This window comes from Scyliorhinus torazame, chromosome 19 (assembly GCF_047496885.1).
Source record: "Scyliorhinus torazame isolate Kashiwa2021f chromosome 19, sScyTor2.1, whole genome shotgun sequence".
Taxonomy (NCBI): domain Eukaryota; kingdom Metazoa; phylum Chordata; class Chondrichthyes; order Carcharhiniformes; family Scyliorhinidae; genus Scyliorhinus; species Scyliorhinus torazame.
The window spans coordinates 34,254,597-34,276,280 of record NC_092725.1 but is presented as its reverse complement, the minus strand read 5'-3'; the positions used below and the strand labels follow the sequence as shown (position 1 = coordinate 34,276,280).

The 21,684-nt window shown below is 46.3% G+C and overlaps 1 pseudogene; it reads left to right on the top strand.

The window, feature by feature from the left end:
• The first annotated feature begins 19,273 nt into the window (after window positions 1-19,273).
• LOC140396654 (uncharacterized) lies at window positions 19,274-19,901 on the top strand (annotated as a pseudogene).
• Window positions 19,902-21,684: the final 1,783 nt, after the last annotated feature.

The window sequence follows — 21,684 nt, the reverse complement described above, 5'->3', positions numbered from 1 at the left end:
AGGTCGTGCCTCACAAACCTTATTGAGTTCTTTGAGAAGGTGACCAAACTGGTGGATAAGGTAAAGCAGTTGATGTGGCGTATACGGATTTCAGTAAAGCGTTTGATCCCCACGGTAGGCTACTGCAGAAAATACGGAGGCATGGGATTCAGGGTTATTTAGTAGTTTGGATCAGAAATTGGCTAGCTGGAAGAAGACAAAGGGTGGTGGTTGATGGGAAATGTTCAGACTAGAGTCCAGTTATTAGTAGTGTCCCACAGGGAATTGTTTTGGTGCCACTGCTGTTTGTCATTTTTATAAATGACCTGGAGGAGGGCGTAGAAGGATGGTGAGTAAATTTGCAGATGACACTAAAGTCGGTGGAGCTGTGTACAGTGCGGAAGGATGTTACAAGTTACAGAGGGACATAGATAAGCTGCAGCGCTGGGCTGAGAGGAGGCAAACGGAGTTTCATGCAGAAAAGTGTGAGGTGATTCATTTTGGAAGGAATAACAGGATGACAGAGTACTGGGCTAATGGTAAGATACTTGGCAGTCGGAATGAGCAGAGAGATCTCGGTGCCCATATACATAGATCCCTGAAAGTTGCCACCCAGGTTGAGACGGTTGTTAAGAAGGCGTACGGTGTGTTGGATTTTATTGGTAGAGGGATTGAGTTTCGGAGCCATGAGGTCATGTTGCAGCTGTGCAAAACTCTGGTGTGGCCGCATTTGGAGTATTGCGTGCAATTCTTGTCGCCGCATTATAGGAAGAATGCGGAAGCATTGGAAAGGGTGCAGAGGAGATTTACCAGAATGTTGCCTGGTATAGAGGGAAGATCTTATGAGGAAAGGCTGAGGGATTTGAGGCTGTTTTCGTTAGAGAAGAAGGTTAAGAGGTGACTTAATTGAGGCATACAAGATGATCAGAGGACTGGATAGGATGGCCAGTGAGAGCGTTTTTCCTCGGATGGTGATACTTAGCACGAGGGGACATAGCTTTAAATTGAGGGGAGATAGATATTAGACAGATGACAGAGGTAGGTTCTTTACTCAGAGTGTAGTAAGGGTGTGGAATGCCCTGCCTGCAACAATAGTGGACTCGCCAACACTAAGGGTATTCAAATGGTCATTGGATGGACATATGGACGATAAGGGAACAGTGTAGATGGGCTTTAGAGTAGTTTCACTGGTCGGCGCAACATCGAGGACCGAAGGGCCTGTACTGCGCTGTAATGTTCTATGTTCTATGTTTAACAAGCATTTGTCGCCAGTTAATATTTTCTCAGCCTCCTTGCTCAGAAGTATCTATGAAATAATGTGGAAAATGCGTGCACCTCGTAAAGGACATTCTGGGCATTTAGAATATTTGGTTGACTGCAGAGTTGAAAAGTGAAACTAACGAACTATTAGAACTTCTTCCTGAATGGAACAATGACATTTTTGAATTTGAAAGCAAAATGGAAGATATGGAAAAGATGGATTGTGTGGAGTGCTGCAATTTGAAAGTTGTTCCTGTTAATGCGATTTCATAGTGTGATTGAGATTAGGAAAACGAAAACAAAACTGATGAAAGTGATATTACTGATGCATGAAAGACAATACTGGGCAATAAGAATACAACTGAAGTCCCTGAAACAATGGAAATTAGGAATTGTCAACCAGGACATGGAACTTGCAAAATGATCTTTCGCGTCACTGACCAGATACTCTGATTTAAAAACATTTGTCGATCATAATGCAACAGATGTAGCAGTTGGGAGAAAGATACGTGAACAGTTTGCCAAAGAACATACAAAACCTATTGAGAACTGGTCTGAGATTGTTCAAAACTTGTGCAGAAACGTAAACTAATTAGAACACAATATGAAACTTCAGAGAAACGAAATGAATGGCATGGCTCAAACAGAATGAAAAATAACTCGTGTAAATGGAATTAGCAAAACAAAAAATTCACAACAAGTTCAAAGAACAGGAAAAGCAAGAATGCGAAGCCACTTAAAGTGAACGTAAGAAGTTTCTTCAAAACTTCTTGAAACAGTTGTAAGAGACATTGGCAAGACAGGAAATTAGATGTCAATACACCAAAATGGCATTCTGACTATGGCAAATCGAAATGCGAATGTACCAAATGTACATTTAAAAAGTGGGCTTAAGAATAGAACTGTGCCTACAAGTGATGATAAAATAATTCCACTGTCGACTGAAAGGGAAGGTTATGCTCTGAGTTGAAAACGGATATCAGACGAAAAAGAAACAAAAGACTTGAGTTATGACAATGTCACCATGCGTAGATTCTGATGATGTTGTTAACGTTATTATCTGTGTTCTGGGAAAGTTATTAGAATTACATAATATGACATGTAATTCTGAACTAATATTTTTTTGCCAGTGTGATGTAATAAGCTGCGTGCTTAGATAATTGTGATGTTAAGTTCGTATAAAGTGGATGTAACACCAGTATGAAGAAATCTTCATGGTTATAAAGACTTATTTCCTTCATGGAGGGAGTTGTCAGGAAAATAAATGCGTTGTTGCATTGCTAAATATTAGACATAAGGAATTGTGTTAAATCGTATTAGTTTAGTGTATATGTACGGAAGTGTAAAGCAATATTTGGATACATGCTGGACAACATATGCGTGGAGGGGGGGTGGTTTCAAATTAAACTATGCTTTTATTTTGCTTAGAGAAGTTACGACATGGAGAGTAAATAAAATCTCAGAGTAAAGCAAGCCTCTGCTTCGCAATCAGTGACGGTTTCAAGGTAGAAGGGTGCTTTGAATTTAGGTTTAGGTGAATTTGTTAGCAGCTAAAGAGAGGACGCCGCGAGTGAACATCTCACAGCTTTACCAGAAGAAAGCGTGGGCAGGATAAGGGAACTGCAAGGAGGAAGGCTTCCAAAATAGTTCAGACAACCAGGGAACAGTGACAGAAAGAATGTCTTATGATGACTGAAGCTAAGGGAACAGTGACCAACAAGTTGAATAGCGTCCAGTTAAGTGGAATTAAAGGGAAGATGAAGGTTTCTCCTCGTCTCTGCTTGAAAAAAATACGTATTTTAAAAAAATGTTCTCTTTTCTTCCGTTTCACAAATGTCGCAGAGGACTTTGAAGTTATCTGCAAATGAATCCTGATTTGGAATAACGTGTTGTGGGGGTGCAGAACACTGATTCGAATAGTGTGAGGAGATAAGTGGAAGCCCGGTGAAAACAAGAACCCCGGTCGCCATGTAACTAGTCTGAAACAATATTCATTAAAATAAAGAAAAGGCAAATACACATGAACAGATACACATGATCTAAGACAATGAGGTATGTGAATTTATAAACACACACAGTCTCGGTGGAACGTACCTCTTGTTCCAAGAGATATCTATGACACTCAAACTCCATAGGCGTGTCCGTTTCCCAACAACATCAAAATAAAATACATAAATGAGGTAAAACAAGCTTATTGTTAACAGAAAATACAGGGATGATAATCAAGTGTGGGGCCGAATATACTTAAAGCACCTTTACAAAGGTTTGTCGACCACCCAAGCTTTAACACTTAATGGCTTTAACATGTAACAAAATGGCCTCAGGCTTCGAGCTGGTAAACTGGCTCGTCCGCTCCTGGGGCTACTGATGGCAAATGGCCTCTGGTTATGACGCTGCGAGATATTAAAACTGGCCTTTCCGCTGATGAGTCTGCTAGGTGTAAAAGTGGCCTTTCGGCTTCTGAGACTGCTGGCAATTAAACATTTGTTCAAATTTCTTACTGTGATCTGTGCATTGGTCTGTTCGCTTTTATCAGGTTCCTTGACTCTGTACATTAGGATATGTTCACCTCATTAAACTCCCAATTGTCCAGGTAAGCTGTTTCTACTAATACGCTGTCACATTTTATTCTTATCTGAAAAGCCTTCTAATCTTGTTACTGGGAGACGGACATCTTATCGGGCCTTTTGAATACTATCTACCGCTGCCGCAGATTGCTACTATGTGCTCGCAGTTCGCAGCCCAGTATGGCTTGTTGAATTCGTCACTGCTGTTACTGGACAATACAATGACAGTGTATGTTTGTGTAGCGGGGTCTGTGGGTCTCCATGTGCTGTGCCTCTCCGTATGTGTGTTAATGTATGTGTTCTATGAGTTTTTCTGTGCATGTGTATCTTTGTGTGTATGTGCATGTGTGCCTGTGCCTGTGTGTGTGTGTCTGTATGCGCGTATGTCTGTATGTTTGTGCGCCTGTGTGTGCCCTGGACCCGAAGTGTTTGCTCCTGCAAATATTTATTATTTTCAATCCTGTGTTTTCCAGAAAGCCTTTGCCATTTGACACTGATGTAAAACTGTCAATGTAACTGCGAGAACATAGAATATACAGTGCAGAACGAGGTCATTCGGCCCATCGAGTCTGCACCGACCCATTTAAGTCCTCACTCACACCCTATCACCCGAATCCAATAATCCCTCCTTTTTGGACACTCAGGGCAATTTAGCATGGACAATCCACCTAACCTGCGCGTCTTTGAACTGTGGGAGGAAACCGGAGGACTTGGAGGAAACTTTAGGTGATGCATTTTGGAAGATCCAATTCAAGAGCGAACTATACGGTCAATCAAAAAGCCCTGGGGAAAATTGATGTGCAGAGCTATCTGGGTGTTCAGGTCCATTGCACCCTGAAGGTGGCTGCGCAGGTCGATAGAGTGGTCAAGAAGGCATACGGCATGCATTCCTTCATCAGAGGGGATATTGAGTACAAGAGTTGCAGGTCATGTTACAGTTTTATAAGACTTTGGTTCGGCCACATTTGGAATACTGCGTACAGTCCTGGTCGCCACGTTACCAAAGGATGTGGATGCATTGGAGAAGGTGCAGAGGACGTTCACCAGGATGTTGCCTGGTATGGAGGGCGTTAGCTTTGAAGAGAGGTTGAGTAGATTAGCATTATTTTTATCAGAAAGGCGGAGGTTGAGGGGGGACCTCATTGAGGTCTACAAAATCATGAGCGGTATAGACATGGTGGACAGCAAGAAGCTTTTTCCAGAGTGGGGGACACAATTACGAGGGTACACGGTTCAAGGTGAGAGGGGATAAGTTTAAGGGAGATATGCGTGGAAAGTTCTTTGTGCAGAGGGTGGTGGGTGCCTGAAACGCATTGCCGGCGGAGGTGGTAGAGGCGGGCATGATGCGTAATTTAAAATGTATCTAGACAGATACATGAATTGGCAGGGAGCAGAGGGATACAGATCCTTAGAAAATAGGCGACAGTTTAAATAGAGGATCTGGATCGGCGCAGGGTTGGAGGGCCGAAGGGCCTGTTCCTGTGCTGTAATTTTTCTTTGTTCTTTGTTTTTTCAAACCCACGCAGACACGTGGAGAACGTGCAGACTCCACAGACAGAGACCCAGCGGGTAATCGAACCTGGGACCCTGGTGCTGTAAGCCAGAGTGCTAACCATTATGCTACCACGCTGCCCTTGGAGCTTGGACACCGACTTTGTACTTCTTTGTCAGTTTTTAGCCTTGCTTTACCCAGGATCCTGTTTCTGAAACTTCAATGAATTATACAATGTGTACTCTTGGGTATAATGGGGTGTGGTGAAGAAGGAATGTTAATGTCAACCTTTTAACAATCCTTCTGGTTGCCAAGGAGGCTTTCATTGGGCGATGTTGACCTGTTCATTTCATCATTGAGAATAAGCCCCGCCTCTACTTCATTGGGTGGAACAATAGTTTGGACTGCTGCCTCACAGCGGCAGGGACCCTGGTTAAATTCGAACTTCGGGTTTGCACGTTCTCCCTGTATCTGAGTGGGTTTCCTCCAAGTGCCCCGGTTTCCTCCCACGGTCCAAAGATGTGCAGGTATAAGGGGAAAATTGTAAAGATATTCGACTGTAGTGTACTTTACCCGCACTCTCAGACGACCAGACCAACAAAGACTCTTGGAGTTAAAACTAGGCTGTATTTACAAGCTATAGTGATGGATATCGGTATTCTAATTAGGACACCACAAGCCCAGATTCAGGAATCATACAGACAGTTATCCTTTGTTTCCCTACCTGAAAAGTGGCTTCGCAGAGACAAACTGTGACTTTCTAATATCTAATACACTTGGCAATTCGAAGGACTGAATTGGATAAATCATCTTCTCCAGTACAATGATGGAACTGTAGGTTTTAAAATGGTTGCAGTACACTAGCTAGTATCTAAGGATGCCCACGTTGTCCTCTTCAGCGGGTTAGGTGGATTGGCCATTCTAAATTCTCCCTCCGTGTAAAATATTTAGATGGGATTATCAAATAGGGCGCGGCAGTGGACCTGGGGAGAGTCAGGGTGGACTTGCTGGGGCGAATGCCTGCTTCTGCATTGTAGGATTCTATGATTGTCCCTGTTGTAAGTGGACCATGCCCCACGCCAATCCATTGCGGCGTAATCACGGAGACATGATCCCCCTCCTATCCATTGTCTCGTCATCTTGTGCAAAAGCCCAACCACCTGTCCATTTGGCTATCCTGAGGAACGATGCTGAGGAGGTCGTGGATAGCACGTTTAGATAATTGGTCACACTACAGATTAGGATTGCTGAGGGAGAAAGGGAATAGGTGACCAAAGGGCAGAGAAAAAGCAGGAAGGAAGTGCGGGTGTCCCCAGCGGTCACCTCCCTCCAAAACAGATATACCGTTTTGGATACTGTTGGGGGAGATGGCTCACCAGGGGAAGGCAGCAGTAGCCAGGTTCATGGCACCGTGGCTGGCTCTGCTGTACAGAAGGGCGGGAAAAAGAGTGGAAGGGCTATAGTGAGAGGGGGGTCAATTGTAAGGGGAGTTTATAGGCTGTTCTGTGGTCGAAAACGAGACTCCGAATGGTATGTTGCCTCCCAGGTGCACGGACCAGGTAAGTCTCAGATCGGCTGCAGAACATTCTGAAGGGGGAGGCTGAACAGCCAGTTGTCGTTGTGCATATAAGCACCAATGATATAGGTTAAAAAAACTGGATGAGGTCCTACAAGCAGAATTTAGTGAGTTAGGAGCCAAGTTAAAAAGTCGGACCTCAGAGTTAGTAATCTCAGCAATGCTACCAGTGCCACGTGGTAGTCAGAGTAGAAATGAAAGAATAGGCAGGATGAATGCGCGGCTTGAGAGATGGGGTAGAAGGGAGGGGTTCAGATTTTTGGGACATTCGGACCGGTTCTGGGGGAGGTGGGACTACTACAGATTGGACGGTCTACACCTGGGCCGGACTGGAACCAATGGCCTTGGGGGTGCTTTTGCTAACGCTGTTGGGGAGGGTATAAACTAATATGGCAGGGGATGGGAACCAAATGAGGAGGTTAGTGGACAGTAAGTATGTAGTAACTAAAGCCTGTAAGGAACTACATCATGAAGTCAGCGTGACTAAGGAGATGAGTAGGCAGGGAGCAGATGATGAACTCAAAGGGACTGGTAGTCTGAGGTGCATTTGTTTTAATGCAAGAAGTGTAGTAGGTAAGGCAGGTGAACTTAGGGCTTGGATTAGTACCTGGGAGTATGATGTTATTGCTATTACTGAGACTAGGTTGAGGGAAGGGCATGGTTGGCAACTAAATAATATCGATGCTTCAGGCGGGATAGAAAGGGAGGTAAAAATGGTGGAGGAGTTGCATTAATGGTCAGAGAGGATATCACAGCTGTGCTGAAGGGGGGCACTATGGAGGACTCGAGCAGTGAGGCGATATGGGCAGAGATCAGAAATAGGAAGTGTGCGGTAATAATGTTGGGGCTGTACTACAGACCTCCCAACAGCGAGCGTGAGACAGAGGTACAAATACCTAAACAGATTATGGAAAGATGTAGGAGCAACAGGGTGGTGGTGAAAGGAGATTTTACTTTTCCCAACATTGACTGGGATACACTTAGTGTCAGAAGTCTAGATGGTGCAGAATTTATAAAGAGCATCCAGGAGGGTTTTCTAGAGCAGTATGTATTGTCCAACTCAGGAGGGGCTATACTGGACCTGGTGTTGGGAAATGAGCCCGGCCAGGTGGCTGAAGTTTCAGTCGGGGATTATATTGGGAATAGTGATCAGAATTCCGTAAGTTTTAGAATACTCGTGGACAAGGACGAGAGTGGTCAAAAAGCAAGAGTGCTAAATTTGGGGAAGGCAAACTACACCAAAATTCGATAGGAGCGGGGAATGTGGATTGGGAGCAGCTGTTTGGAGGGTAATCCACATTTGATATGTGGGAGGCTTTTAAAGAGAGGTTGATTAGTGTACAGGACAGACATGTCTGTCAAAATGAGGGAGAGAAATGGCAAGATTAGGGAACCATGGATGACAGGTGAAATTGTGAGACGAGCCAAGAGGAAAAAGGAAGCACAAATAAGGTCTAGGTGACTGGAGGCAGACGAAGCTTTGGAAGAGTATAGGGAATGTAGGACCAATCTGAAACGAGGAATCAAGAGGGCTAAAAGGGGGGGTCATGAAATATCTTTGGCAAACAGGGTTAAGGAAAATCTCAAAGCCGTTTATTCATATATAAGGAGCAAGAGGGTAACTAGAGAAACGGTTGGCCCACTCAAGGACAAAGGAGGAAAGTTATGCGTGGAGTCAGAGAAAATGGGCGAGATTCTTAACAAGTACTTTGCATCGGTATTCACCGAGGAGAGGGACATGACGGATGTTGAGATAAGGGATAGATGTTTGATTAGTCTAGCTCAAGGCTGTATAAGGAGGGATGATGTGTTGGGTATTCTTTTTTTTTTACATAAATTTTGAGTGCCCAATTAATCTTTTCCAATTAAGGGGCAATTTAGCGTGGCCAATCCACCTACCCTGCACATCTTTGGTTTGTGGGGGCGAAACCCAAGCAAACACGGGAAGAGTGTGCCACACCGAGAGTGACCCAGAGCCGGGATCGAACCTGGGTCCTCAGCGCCTTGAGTCAGCAATGCTATCCACTGCGCCACCGTGCTGCCCTGTGTTGGATATTCTAAAAGCCATTAAGGTGGGCACGTCCCCAGGTCCGGATGGGATCTATCCCAGGTTACTGAGGGAAGTGAGAGACGAAATAGCTGGGGCCATATCAGATATCTTTGCAGCATCATTGACCACGGGTGAGGGACCGGAGGGCTGGATAATTGCTAATGTTGTCCCCTTGTTTAAGAAGGGTAGCAGAGATAATCCAGGTAATTATAGACCGGTGAGCCTTACGTCAGTGGAAGGGAAGCTGCTGGAGAAGTAACTGAGGGATAGGATCTATTCCCATTTGGAAGAAAATGGGCTTATCAGTGATAAGCAACATGGTTTTGAGCAGGGAAGGTCATGTCTTACCAACTTAATAGAATTCTGTGAGGAAGTGACAAAATTGATTGATGAGGGAAGGGCTGTAGATGTCATATCCATGGACTTCAGTAAGGCATTTGATAAGATTCCGCATGTTAGGCTGATGGAGAAAGTGAAGTCTCATGGGGTCCAGGGTGTAGTAGCTAAATGGATAAAGAACTGGCTGGGCAACAGAAGACAGAGTAGTAGTGGAAGGGAGTTTCTCAAAATGGAGAACTGTCACCAGTGGTGTTCCACAGGGATCCGTGCTAAGACCACTGTTGTTTGTGATATACATAAATGATCTGGAGGAAGGTATAGGGGGCCTGATTAGCAAGTTTACAGATGACACTAAGATTGGCGGAGTGGTAGATAGTGACGGTGAATGTCAGAGAATACAGCAGAATATAGATAGATTGGAGAGTTGGGCGGAGAAATTGCAAATGGAGTTCAATCCGGGCAAATGCGAGGTGATGCATTTTGGAAGATCGAATTCAAGAGCTAACTATATGGTAAATGAAAAAGCCCTGGGGAAAATTGATGTACAGAGAGATCTGGGTGTTCAGGTCCATTGTACCCTGAAGGTGACACCCTGAAGGTGGCTGCGCAGGTCGATAGAGCGGTCAAGAAGGCATACGGCATGATTTCCTTCATCGGAAGGTGTATTGAGTACAAGAGTTGGCAGGTCATGTTACAGTTGAAAATACTTTGGTTTGGCCTCATTTGGAATACTGCGTACATTTCTTGTCGCCACATTACCAAACAAATGTGGATGCTTTGGGGAAGGTGCAGAGGAGGTTCACCAGGATGTTGCCGCGTATGGAGGGCGTTAGCTATGAAGAGCGTTTGGGTAGATTAGCATTATTTTCATTATAAAGACGGGCTTTGAGGGGGGACCTCATTGAGGTATACAAAATCATAAGAGGTATAGACAGGGTGGATAGCAAGAGCTTTTTCCCAGAGTGGGGGACTTAATTACTAGGGGCCACGAGTTGAAGGTGAGAGGGAAAAAATTTAAGGGAGATATGCGTGGAATGTTCTTTACGCAGATGGTGTTGGATGCCTGGAACGCATTGCTGGCCAGGGTGGTAGAGGCGGGCACGATGGCGTCAATTAAGATATATCTAGACAGATACATGAATGGGCAGGGAGCAGTGCGATACAGATCCTTAGAAAATAGGCGACAGTTTTAGATAGAGGATCTGGATCGGCGCAGGCTTGGAGGGCCGAAGGGCCTGTTCCTGTGCTGTAATTTTTCTTTGTTCTGCTCCTGTGTCTTTTGGTCTTAAGGTTGCATGTCCTCTTTGGCCATGTGTTTGTCTTTCGCCTTTCCAACTTCTATCCCCTGGATCCTCTGGTTTTATCGGATGACAGAAAAATGTATAGTTCTGTGGATGAACTAGCTCTGCTACGTACATGTTTTATTACTTTTGACCTTCAACATGCATGCGAATAAATACAGCAACCGAATTTTTAACTTGTTTCTACCTTAATCATCGCTCGAACGGCTTCATATGTTCTCCCCATCTTTAATCGCTGCACACAACGGGAAAAAGTACCTTTATTTAATCTCTCATGTTGCATTGTAAGCTTGTCCCTTCTGTTCTCTTGTATTTCGAAATCGTTGCCTGCATGCCTCAGGAACCAACTCATTTGCAGTAAGGATAGCTTTATTTACTGCAAAATAATCTGCTATACCTCTTCTGACAAAGATGCACACATCTAATTGGATTTAGTCCACTTCACAAAAGCAATAATCACATTTGTTTTATGCAATTATTCTCTTGAGCTACCTCTTCAAAGGTAAATGCACCCCCTCGTATTTTGTAAGTGCTTCGATAAATTTAAACGTTTCCACACAAGGTTCTTCTTTAACCTGCTCTGAAGTCTTTACTTTAACTGCTAGCATTTTAACTTTGAATTCTCCCCCTTTGATTTTCTCTTTCTTCCTTTCTACTTTTTTCCATTTCCTTTTCCATGTTTCCTAATTACCAATTCTTCATATTGCTTTTCATTTTCCGGCGCTTGTCATTGTTTCACCTAATTCAATTGCTTCAAGTTTCCGAGTAGTTGGTCCATCAGACACCTCTTGTAATTCTAAATGTTTCTCCATACTTTCAATACTCTCAGATTCCTTTAACTTTCCATACCTTGAAACAGAACCTTCTGGAACCCAATCGCTTGGACAAAGATGACCATTTTGAGCAGATACCTTTGTTTGCAGCGCGCATGTGGCTCCAAGATACGGGGACACATGTGCAGAATAACTATATTTTGAAGGGTTTCATTTTCTTGCCTAGAATCCACTCAGGCAGACTTGGTGATTGAACAAAAAGAAGTGACATCCCGGGTTGTTGAAGGATGAGATAGACATTCCAGCTGTCATCAAATGGAGCGTACTCATGCCCCTTGTGTTGGCTGACCTGATTTGGCGATCAATTGGAAAATCCAGCAATGGCAGTGAAATAAGACGTTATTTGTGACTGAAAGTCCCCTTTTATCTGGAAAAGAATGTACTATTCAGACCTCCTGAAAAGGGTATTGCTGAGCTGGGAATTTCAATACTGAGTGTCAAACGCAGCAATGCACCACTTTTCACAGCAGTACCCTGGAAGAACTCGCCAACAGAGCACATGTAAAACACATTGGCTTTGATGGCTCCTGCCAGTATGTATAGAGCTGCGATATGAGATGTTCCCCTATGAAGGTACACGTCCCTGTGACCATTGGCCGAGAGAGTGGCAATGGCCGGTGGCATTGGGTGTGTACGTGTTTCCAACTTCGCTGGTAACTCCTATGCCGTTGCATAGGCCCCATGCCCCCCGCCCCACTCCCGCGCCATTCACCCTCTCAGATATCCTCCTTAGACCCCGAACTGATCTCTTCCAATGGTGGATGGTTTTTCCTCATTGCTGAAGACAGAATCAGAGAACCGTACTTCCATTGCCAGCTGTTGCCATTCTGGCATTCAGTTGGCCTCCCGATTCAGCCTGAAAGCCGTGCCGCTTTCTTTAATGCACATGTGATTTCCTAAGAATTCAGAGCCCATGTTCCGCCATCAGATAAGGGGCAGCAACTTTAAAACACAGATGAAAAGTAATTACTTGTCTCAAAGTTCCTCATTCTGCGGAATTCACTGCCTCAGAGTGCAGTGGATGCCGGAACATTGAGTAAATTTAATGAGGAGATAGACAGCTTTTTATTTAGCAATGGGTTGAAGTGTTACGCAGAACGGGCAGGAAAGTGGTGTACAGGCTGAAAGACGTACACCACTTTCCTGCCCGTATTGAATGGAGAGCGGGCTCGGGAGTCGAGGTTGCCGTACCTGATGCTAACTTTATGTTCTTATATCCGTGCGGCAGTTTTCACATTTCACTGTAATTAGAACAGCACAAAACGTTCCAGAGCGCGGCAAAAAAACCTGAAAGTGTCCAAAGGTTAGGCGGGCTTACGGGGACAGGATGGGAGTGTGAGCCCAGACAGCGTGCTGTTTCAAAGGATTGGTGCAGACTCGATAGGCTGAATGGCCTCCTTCTGCACTGTAGGAATTATATGATTGTATAAAACTCCACATGAAACTATTAACCTACTGCCGATATCCAGATCTGTGCCTTTATAGTTTCCCAGGCTGTTCCTGCAACTTAATATCTCCCCGCGAAAAATACAATTTCCAAAGCTTTGAAGTCCCAGTGTAGATACCTGGGTAACAACAGTTGTCTTATTATTCGCCACTGAGAAGGAGCGGCGATTTAGTGCAAGTTATACTATTTGTGGAATGTACCCAAAGGGAGGCTGGCGGTCTATCTGTGAAGGTAATGCACTGCAGAGAGTGAAGTTTCATAGACAACAATGCTAATTTTGCAGCAGCATGGTAACACAGTGGGTAGCACTGTTGCTTCACAGCTCCAGGGTTCCTGGTTCGATTCCCGGCTTGGGTCACTGCCTGTGCGGAGTCTGTATGTTCTCCCGGTGTCTCCGCGGGTTTCCTCCGGGTGCTCCGGTTTCCTCTCACAAGTCGCGAAACACGTGCTGTTAGGTGAATTGGATATTCTGAATTCTCCATCTGTGTACCGGAACAGTGGCTGGAATGTTGTGACTAGATAACTTCACAGTTACTTCATTGCATTGTTACACAAGTAAGCCTACTTGTGACAATACATATTATAAAAAAAAAACAGAGCGCGATTGCGATTGAAAGACAGTGCAAGCAGCAAATAGAAAGCTGACCTGTGTTCCTCGGGTAGCTCAGTCGGTACCGCATCAGAGATTTAATCTCAGGGTTCAGTTCCTGTCCGGTTTACGTTTGGTAAAATTGTCCGTTTCTCTTGAAACCCCGAAAAGTGAGACATTTACACGCAATTCTTCTCTTCCAATAATTGAGGTTGTCTATTCAATTTCCCCAAAATATCAATTTTATCGAAATTTCCGTGGACAAGGTTATTTTTTGAAATTGTTTATTAATTTCCCGTTCGCCTTTCTGTGAAAAGTGCTTTCTGATTTTTCTTTTGCTCAGCACTCCAGCTGTGGATCATTTAAAAAATAGGTTCAGCTTCAACTCATTTCTTACCGCCGGGGGAAACAGCTTCTGCTTGTTTAAACTAACCATTCATTTCAACAAGACAGTGACCTCTATCAGATCACTCTTCGTCTGGGAGAAGTAAACTCAGTCACCTCAACTACACTGTGGGTAGCCGACGATCCCCTCCAGTGACACACAGGAGGAAGACAATCGTCCAATAGAGACGGCATAAGTGGATTCTGGGAGATATCAACTCAGTCACCTCGTCTGTACTGGGGGGTAACCGAAGAATACCTCCAGTGACAAACAGGAAGCTCATCGTCCTATAGAGGCGGCAGGAGAAGATTCTGGGAGTAGTCAATTCAGTTATCTCGCCTGCACTGCAGGTAGCCGAAGAACCCCTCCAGTGACAAACTGGAGGAAGATCATCGTCCAGTAAAGGCGGCAGAAGTGGATTCTGGGAGAAGTCAACTCCGTCACCTCGACTGTGTTGTGGGTAGCTGAAGAACTGGTGTCAAAGAGCGTTTTAGCCTGAAACACTAAATTAGTGAAACACACTAAATTAGTGTTTCCCCCACTCCCTCCTCTTCTAACCAATAGAAAAGGCACTGTGAGGGGGACAAGAACGGGTAAAGTTGGATATCATAGTCAGCTGACAGATTCTAAGAGAAGTCAACTCAGTCACCTAGACCAACAGGTAAGTGATTGGCTGGTGACTGGTAAGTAGTTTGTCCTTTCATTCTTCTCTTTTTCTCTTTGCATTGTAGTTGTTGCTGTAAGTTAACCTAAGGGGTGAGATATGACAGAAGATCCCAGACCCGTGTCATGCTCCTCTTGTGCGACATGTGAGTTCAGGGATATGTCCACTGTCCCTGGCTCCTTCACGTGCAAGACGTGTGTCCAGCTGCAGCTACTGATTGACATCTTGATGGCTCTGGAGCTGCAGATGGACTCACTTTGGAGCATCCACGATGCTGAGGAAGTTGTGGATAGCACGTTTAGTGAGTTGGTCACACAGCAGATAAAGAGTACTGAGGGAGATAGGAAATGGGTGACAATCAGACAGAGGAAGAGTAGGAAGGCAGTGCAGGGGACCTCTTCCGGCATCTCCCAACAAAACAGGTATACCATTTTAGATACTGTTGGGTGAAATGGCACATCCGGGGGAAGGCAGCATTAGCCAAGTTCATGGCACCGTGGCTGGCTCTGCTGCGCAAGAGACCGGAACAACAGTGGTAGAGCTACAGTGATAGGGGATTAGATTGTAATGAAAGCAGATAGGCGTTTCTACAGATGCAAACGTGACTCCAGGAAGGTATGATGTCTCCCGGGTGCAAGGGTCGTGGGCGTCTCAGAGAGGCTGCAGGACATTCTAAAGGGGGAGTGTGAACAGCCTGCTGTCGTGGTGCATACAGGCACCAATGATATAGGTTAAAAATGGGATGGGGTCATACATGCTAAATTTAAGCAGTTAGGAGCTAAACTAAAAAGTAGGACCTTGAAGGTAATAATCTCGGGATTGCAAGCAGTGCTACGTGCTAAGTCAGAGTAGGAATGACAAGATGGACAGGATAAATGCGTGGCATGAGAGATGGCGCGGTGGGAGGGATTCAGATGATTGGGACTGAAAACGGTTCTTTGAGAGGTGGGCTCATTATAAATTGGACGGTCTACACCTGGAAGGACTGAACCAACGTCCTCGGGGGATTGTTTGCAAGCACTGTTGAGGAGGGTTTAAACAATTGTGGCAGGGGGGGTGGGAACCAATGCAGGAAGTCAGAGGGTAGTAAGAGGGAATAGAAACAAAAGTGTGTAAGGAGAATAGTGGAAGGCAGAGAAAGAGACTGAACGGCTTAGTATGGCACGGGGAACCAGAGCCGCAGGTCAGTGGGAGGAATAGCTGAGGGAGAGCTGCAGACTAAGGCCAATAAGATTCAGAGGAAGAACAGGCAGGGAATGTTTGTTCAATGCAGCAAAGCACGTGGGCTGAACTGCATTACTTTCAATGCGAGGAGTATTTTAGGTAAGACAGATGAACTTAGAGCTTGGATTAGTACGTGGAATTATGATGTTGTTGCTATTACAGAACCTTGGTTAAAGGACGGAAAGAATTTTGAACGAAACATTCCAGGATTTAGATGCTTCAGGTAGGATATAAGGGGATGCAAAAGGGGTGGGGTAGTTGAATAATTGGCTAAGGAGAATATCACAGCTGTGACGTGGGAGGACACCTTGGAGTGTTCAGGCAGATAGACAATATGGCTAGATCTCATGGGCAGCTGGGTAGCACAAGTGGCGAGCACTGTGGCTACACAGCGCCAGGGTCCCAGGTTCGATTCCCTGCTGGGTCACTGTCTGTGTGGAGTCTGCACGTTCTCCCCGTGTTTGCATGGGCTTCCTCCGGGTGCTCCGGCTTCCTCCCACAGTCCAAAGATGTGCAGGTTAGGTGGATTGGCCATGCTAAATTGCCATTCGTACAACAAATGTTAGGACGGGATATTGGGTTACAGGGATAGGGTGGAAGCAGCTGCTTACGTTGGTCGGTGCAGACTCGCTGGGCCGAATGGCCTCCTTCTGCACTGCAAGTTCTAAGATTTCTGTTCTATCTCAGGAATAGAAAGGGTGCTGTCACAATGTTGGAGGTTTTCTACAGACCGCCAAACAGCGAGAAGGAAATAGGGGAACAGATATGCAGACAGATGTTGGAACGATGCATAAACAATAGGGTTGTTGTGGCAGGTGATTGTAACTATCCCTATATTGACTAGGACACACTTACTGCTAGAAGCATGGAAGGACCATCGAGGATGGATTCTTGAAACAATATGTAAATAGCACAACGGGAAGGGGCCATATTAGACTTGGTGCTGGGGAATGACAGTTGATCGAAGTTTCATTAGGAGATCATTTCTGGAACTGTGATCATAATTCTGTAAGTTTTAAGCTGCTTATGGATAAGGACTTGACTGGTCCTTAGGTGAAGGTGTTAGGCTGGGGGATGGCTAATTACAGCAGCATTAAGCAGGATATGGAAAGTGTTGACTGGGCGGAGCTGTTCGAGGGAAATTCAGGATCTGGCATGTAGGAGGCTGACAGTTGATTAGGGCAGCACAGTAGCACAGTGCTAAGCACAGTTGCTTCACGACTCCAGGGTCCCCAGTTCGATCCCCGACTTGGGTCACTGTCTGTGCGGAGTCTGCACGCTCTCCACCCTACGACCGTGGGATTCCTCCGGGTGCTCCGGTTTCCTCCCACAGTCCAAAGATGTGGAGGTTAGGTGGAATGCAGATGCTACATTGTGCTTAGTGTCCAAAAAAATTAGATCGGATTAGTGGGTAACGGGGATAGGTTGGAAGTGTGGTCTTGAGTGGGGTGCTCTTTCCTAGGGCTGGTGCAGACTCGATGGGCCGAATGGCCTCCTTCTGCACTGTAAATTATGTGACTCTATGATTCTATAATTAGTATTCAGCACCGGCATGTACCTGTGAGGACGAAAGATAAGGTTGGCAGTATAGGGAACCCTTGATAACGAGGGATATTATGAACCTTGTCAAAAAGAAAAAGAAAGCATTCATGAGGTCTAAAAGACTGAGGACAGATGAAGCCCTTGAAGAATACAAAGAACGTTGGAAGGAACATAAGGTAGGAGTTCGGAAGGCTAAAATGGGTCATGAAATGTCATTGGCAAACAAGGTTAAGTAAAATCATAAGGCGTTTTATACACATGTAAAGAGCAAGAGGGTAGCCAGGGGAAGGGCTGGCCCATTCAAGAATATTGGAGGGAATCTATCTGTGGAACCAAAGGAAATGGGCGAGATACTAAATGAATACTTTGCCTCAGTATTCACCAAAGAGAAGGGCTTGGGGGATGCGGAGTCTAGGGTAGTGTGTAGGTATTCTGAGACATGTTGATATTTATGAAGAGGAGGTGTTGGGCATCTTCAAATGCATGAAAATAGATAAGTACCCAAGGACTGATGGGATCTACCCCAGAATACTTACTGAGGGAGGCAAGGGGGGAAATTGATGGGGCCTTGACAGCAATCTTTGTATCCTCATTGGCTAGAAATGAACTTCCAGAGGACTGGCGAGTAGCTAATGTAGTTCTATTGTTTAAGAAGGGCAGCAGAGATCATCCAGAAAATTATACGCCGGTGAGCCTCAGGTCAGTGGTCAGGAAATTATTGGAAAAGTTTCCTAGAGACAAGATTTACTTACATGTGAAAACAACTGGACTAACTTGTGATGGACAGCATGGTTTTGTGAAGGGGAGGTCGTGCCTCACTAACTTGATCGTCATTTTCGAGGAAGTGACAAAGATGATAAATGAGGGAAAGGCAGTAGATATTGTATACATGGCCTTCAGTAAATCCTTTGTCAATGTACCTCATGGTAGATTGGCGCAAAAGGTGAAGTCATGGGATCAGACGAGAGCTAACAAGTTGGATGCACAACTGACTTCGGCACAGAAGACAGTGGGTAGCATTGGAAGGTTGCTTTTCTGTATGGAAGGCAGTGCTACTGTGCTGCCCACTCAACTGTCCGCCAATCAACTGACATTTGAAAGCCTCCTATATGCCAGAGCTTGATTTTCCCTCGAACAGCCTCGCCCAGTGAACACTCTCCATATCCTGCTTAATGCTGCTGTAATTAACCATCCCCCAGTCTAGCACCCTCAGCTGAGGACCACTCTTGTCATTATCCATACGCAGCTTAAAACTTACAGAATTCTGATCACAGTTCCAGAAATGATCTGTGACCTTTGTTGTTCAGAGTGCATATAAATGATTTGGAAGAAAATGAACCTGGTCTAATTAGAAAGTTCGGAGAGGACACAAGAATTGGTGGAGTTGGGGAAAGTGAAGAGGATTGTCAGAGGGTACAACAGGGTATAAGATGGTTGCAGTCTTGGGGGTAGAAATGGCAGATGGAGTTTAATCCCGACAAGTGTAAGGTAATGCAGTTGGAAGGTCCAATGCTTGTAGAAATTACACAATAAATGGTAGAACTCTTGCGAGTACTGACAGGCAGAGATATCTGGGCGTGCATGTCCACCGATCACTTAAAGTGGCAACGCATGAGGATGATGTGGTCCAGACGACACACGGCATGCTGGGCTTCATCGGTCGGAACATTGAATATAAAATTTAGCAAGTCATGTTGCAGCTGTACAGGACATCAGTTCGGCCTCATTTGGAACATTGTGTACAATTATGGTCCCCACACTACCAGGATGTGGATGCTTTTGAGAGGGGACAGAAGCGGTTAACTGGGATATTGCCTGATATGGAGGGCATTCGCTATGAGGAGAGGATAGATATAATCGGTCTGTTCTCACTAGAACGATTGAGGGTGAGAGGCGATCTGATAGAGGTCTGCAAGATTAGGGGTGACATGGATAGAATGGATAGTCAGATGCTCTTTCCTAGGGTAGGAGAGTCAAGTACTAGGGGACATAGGTTTAAGGCGGGTGGGGAAAAGTTTAGAACAGATGTGCGAGCAAGTTCATTACACAAAGTGTGATACATATATGGAAGATGCTTCTTGGGAGATGGTAGCAGCAGGTACGATATCGGCATTTAGCGAGAGGCCCTACAGCTGCCCCGACTGCGGCAAGGGCTTCACCCAGTCCTCGGTGCTGGTGGCCCACCGCCGACTCCACAGCGACGAGCTGCCCTATGTCTGCGCCATGTGCGGCAGCGCCTTCACCCAGTCCACCGCGCTGCTCACCCACCAGCTGGTGCACACGGACGAGCGCCCCTTCGCCTGCCCGGTGTGCGGCAAGTGCTTCGTGGACTCAGACAACCTGCAAGCCCACCGCCGGCTGCACACCGGCGCGAAGGACTTTGCTTGCACGGTGGGCGGCACGGCCTTCGTCCAGCAGGCGGCCCTCCTGGTGCACCACCGGGTCCACACCGGCGAGATGCCCTACATCTGCCCCACGTGTGACTGGGGCTTCGCCCTGTCCTCCACCCTCGCCATCCACCAGCGCGTCAACACAGGCAATAGACCCTTTGTCTGCAACGTCTGCGGAAAAGGGGTTCTCCCAGTCCTCCGCCCGCCTCTAACACCAGCGAGTCCACACTGCCGAGGGGACGGCCCAGGAGCCCGCTTCCTGACCCCCCCCACCCCAAAATACGATACCAACATTTCACCCTGCCTCCCCACCCCCCACCCCCACCCTCCATGGGTTTCACTTGATGCCGACGCGAATGGTTCACTTGACCGCACAGACTAGCGGTAGACCAGGCCTACGTAGCTGGGCCTGTGCGCATCAGGAGGTGGGCCTGGAATAAAGAGACATCTGGGGCAGATGGGGGATTGAGAGAGAGAGAGAGAGAAAGAGGTCATTAAGGGGGTGTTTCCAATAGGGTAGACGTAGAGAAGATGTTCCCGCTCGTGGGGGGACACCCGTACTAGGAACCAGTAATAAATCCAGTTGGGTGTTCAGGTGGAATGTCTTTACAAAATGAGTAGCGGGGGGGGGGGGGTGGAATGCGGGACTCGCTCCCGGAGGGAGTGGAGAGTGTCGCTATGTTTGAGGCGGACGGGGGGAGGGATAGAAGGAAGGTGGGTGGTGGGAGGACACGGGGGGTTGGGGGGGGGGGGGGGGGAGTGGGAGCTCAAACACCCGAACTGAGCAGACGGCGTGCTCGACATAATCCAGCAATCGATAAGCCATTCATATCAAGAGCGAGGATGCCACTCTGGGACCAGGTATTCTCAAGGAAAACTGGCACCAGGCACTCTTCCAGATGCGTACGTTTCTTTTTTTAGGAATCATCCCACGTAGCTGAGTGGCGCTGACGAGGCCGGCATTGAATGCCCACACCCAACTGCCCCCCCCCACCCCCGCAAAGGTTCAGGGGGGTGTTAACATTACTGTGACACCTAGCCCGGACTGTGTAAAGGAGACAGAGTTTCTTCCCTAAATTGGCGACCCCGGGCGGACCATTTCCCCGACATTCTGCCAGTTATGGCAAGCTTTCTGAGGAAGACATTGAGCAATCGAAACTACCCTTCTCTGAAGAAGCCACGGTGTGTGTGTGTGTGTGTGGGGGAGGGGTAGATATGGGTGATGTGGTAGGTGTAACATATTTGGATCGACTTTCAGAACGGGTGTGTAAATTGGTGCATGAACACCCAGCGTGAGGTGGTGTATTTTGACAGAAATTCTACGGAATATTCAGAGGGAAAGGGACCACGGAACCGGGAAGCGGGTGTGGGTGGAGAAGCCTTATGGCGCAGCTGAAGGCCGAGGACTCGATCACAAAATGGAGACCGATGGGAGCGGTGGGGAGAATGTTCCTGTGTGTGAGTCGGGGGACGTGAGTACGCAAGGCGTTTCTCTCGTCAGATTACCCAGTCCTTGTTCAAGAGCAAGATTTGTGTTTTTATACCGTACCGATTGATGTGGTGGTACATGCGTGGAGGAGGATGAGAGGCGACTTAATAGAGGTTTATAAGATGATGAGGGGGATGGATAGGGTGGACGTTCACAGACTATTTCCTCGGGTGGATGTAGCTGTTACAAGGCGGCATAACTATAAGGTTCGGGGTGGGAGATATAGGAGGGATGTCCGAGGTAGGTTATTTACTCAGAGAGTGGTTAGGGTGTGGAATGGACTGCCTGCTGTGATAGTGGTGTTGGACACTTTAGGAACTTTCAAGCGGTTATTGGACGGGCACATGGAGCACACAAGAATGACAGGAGGTGGGATAGCTTGATCTTGGTTCGGACAATGCTCGGCACAACATCGAGGGCTGAAGGGCCTGTTCTGTGCTGTACTGTTCTAAGGGGCATCTGGACAAATATATGAATAGGGTAGAAATGGAAGGATACGGCCTCCATAAGTGCATACGGATTTAGTTTATGCAGGTACCATGGTTGGCGCAGGCTTG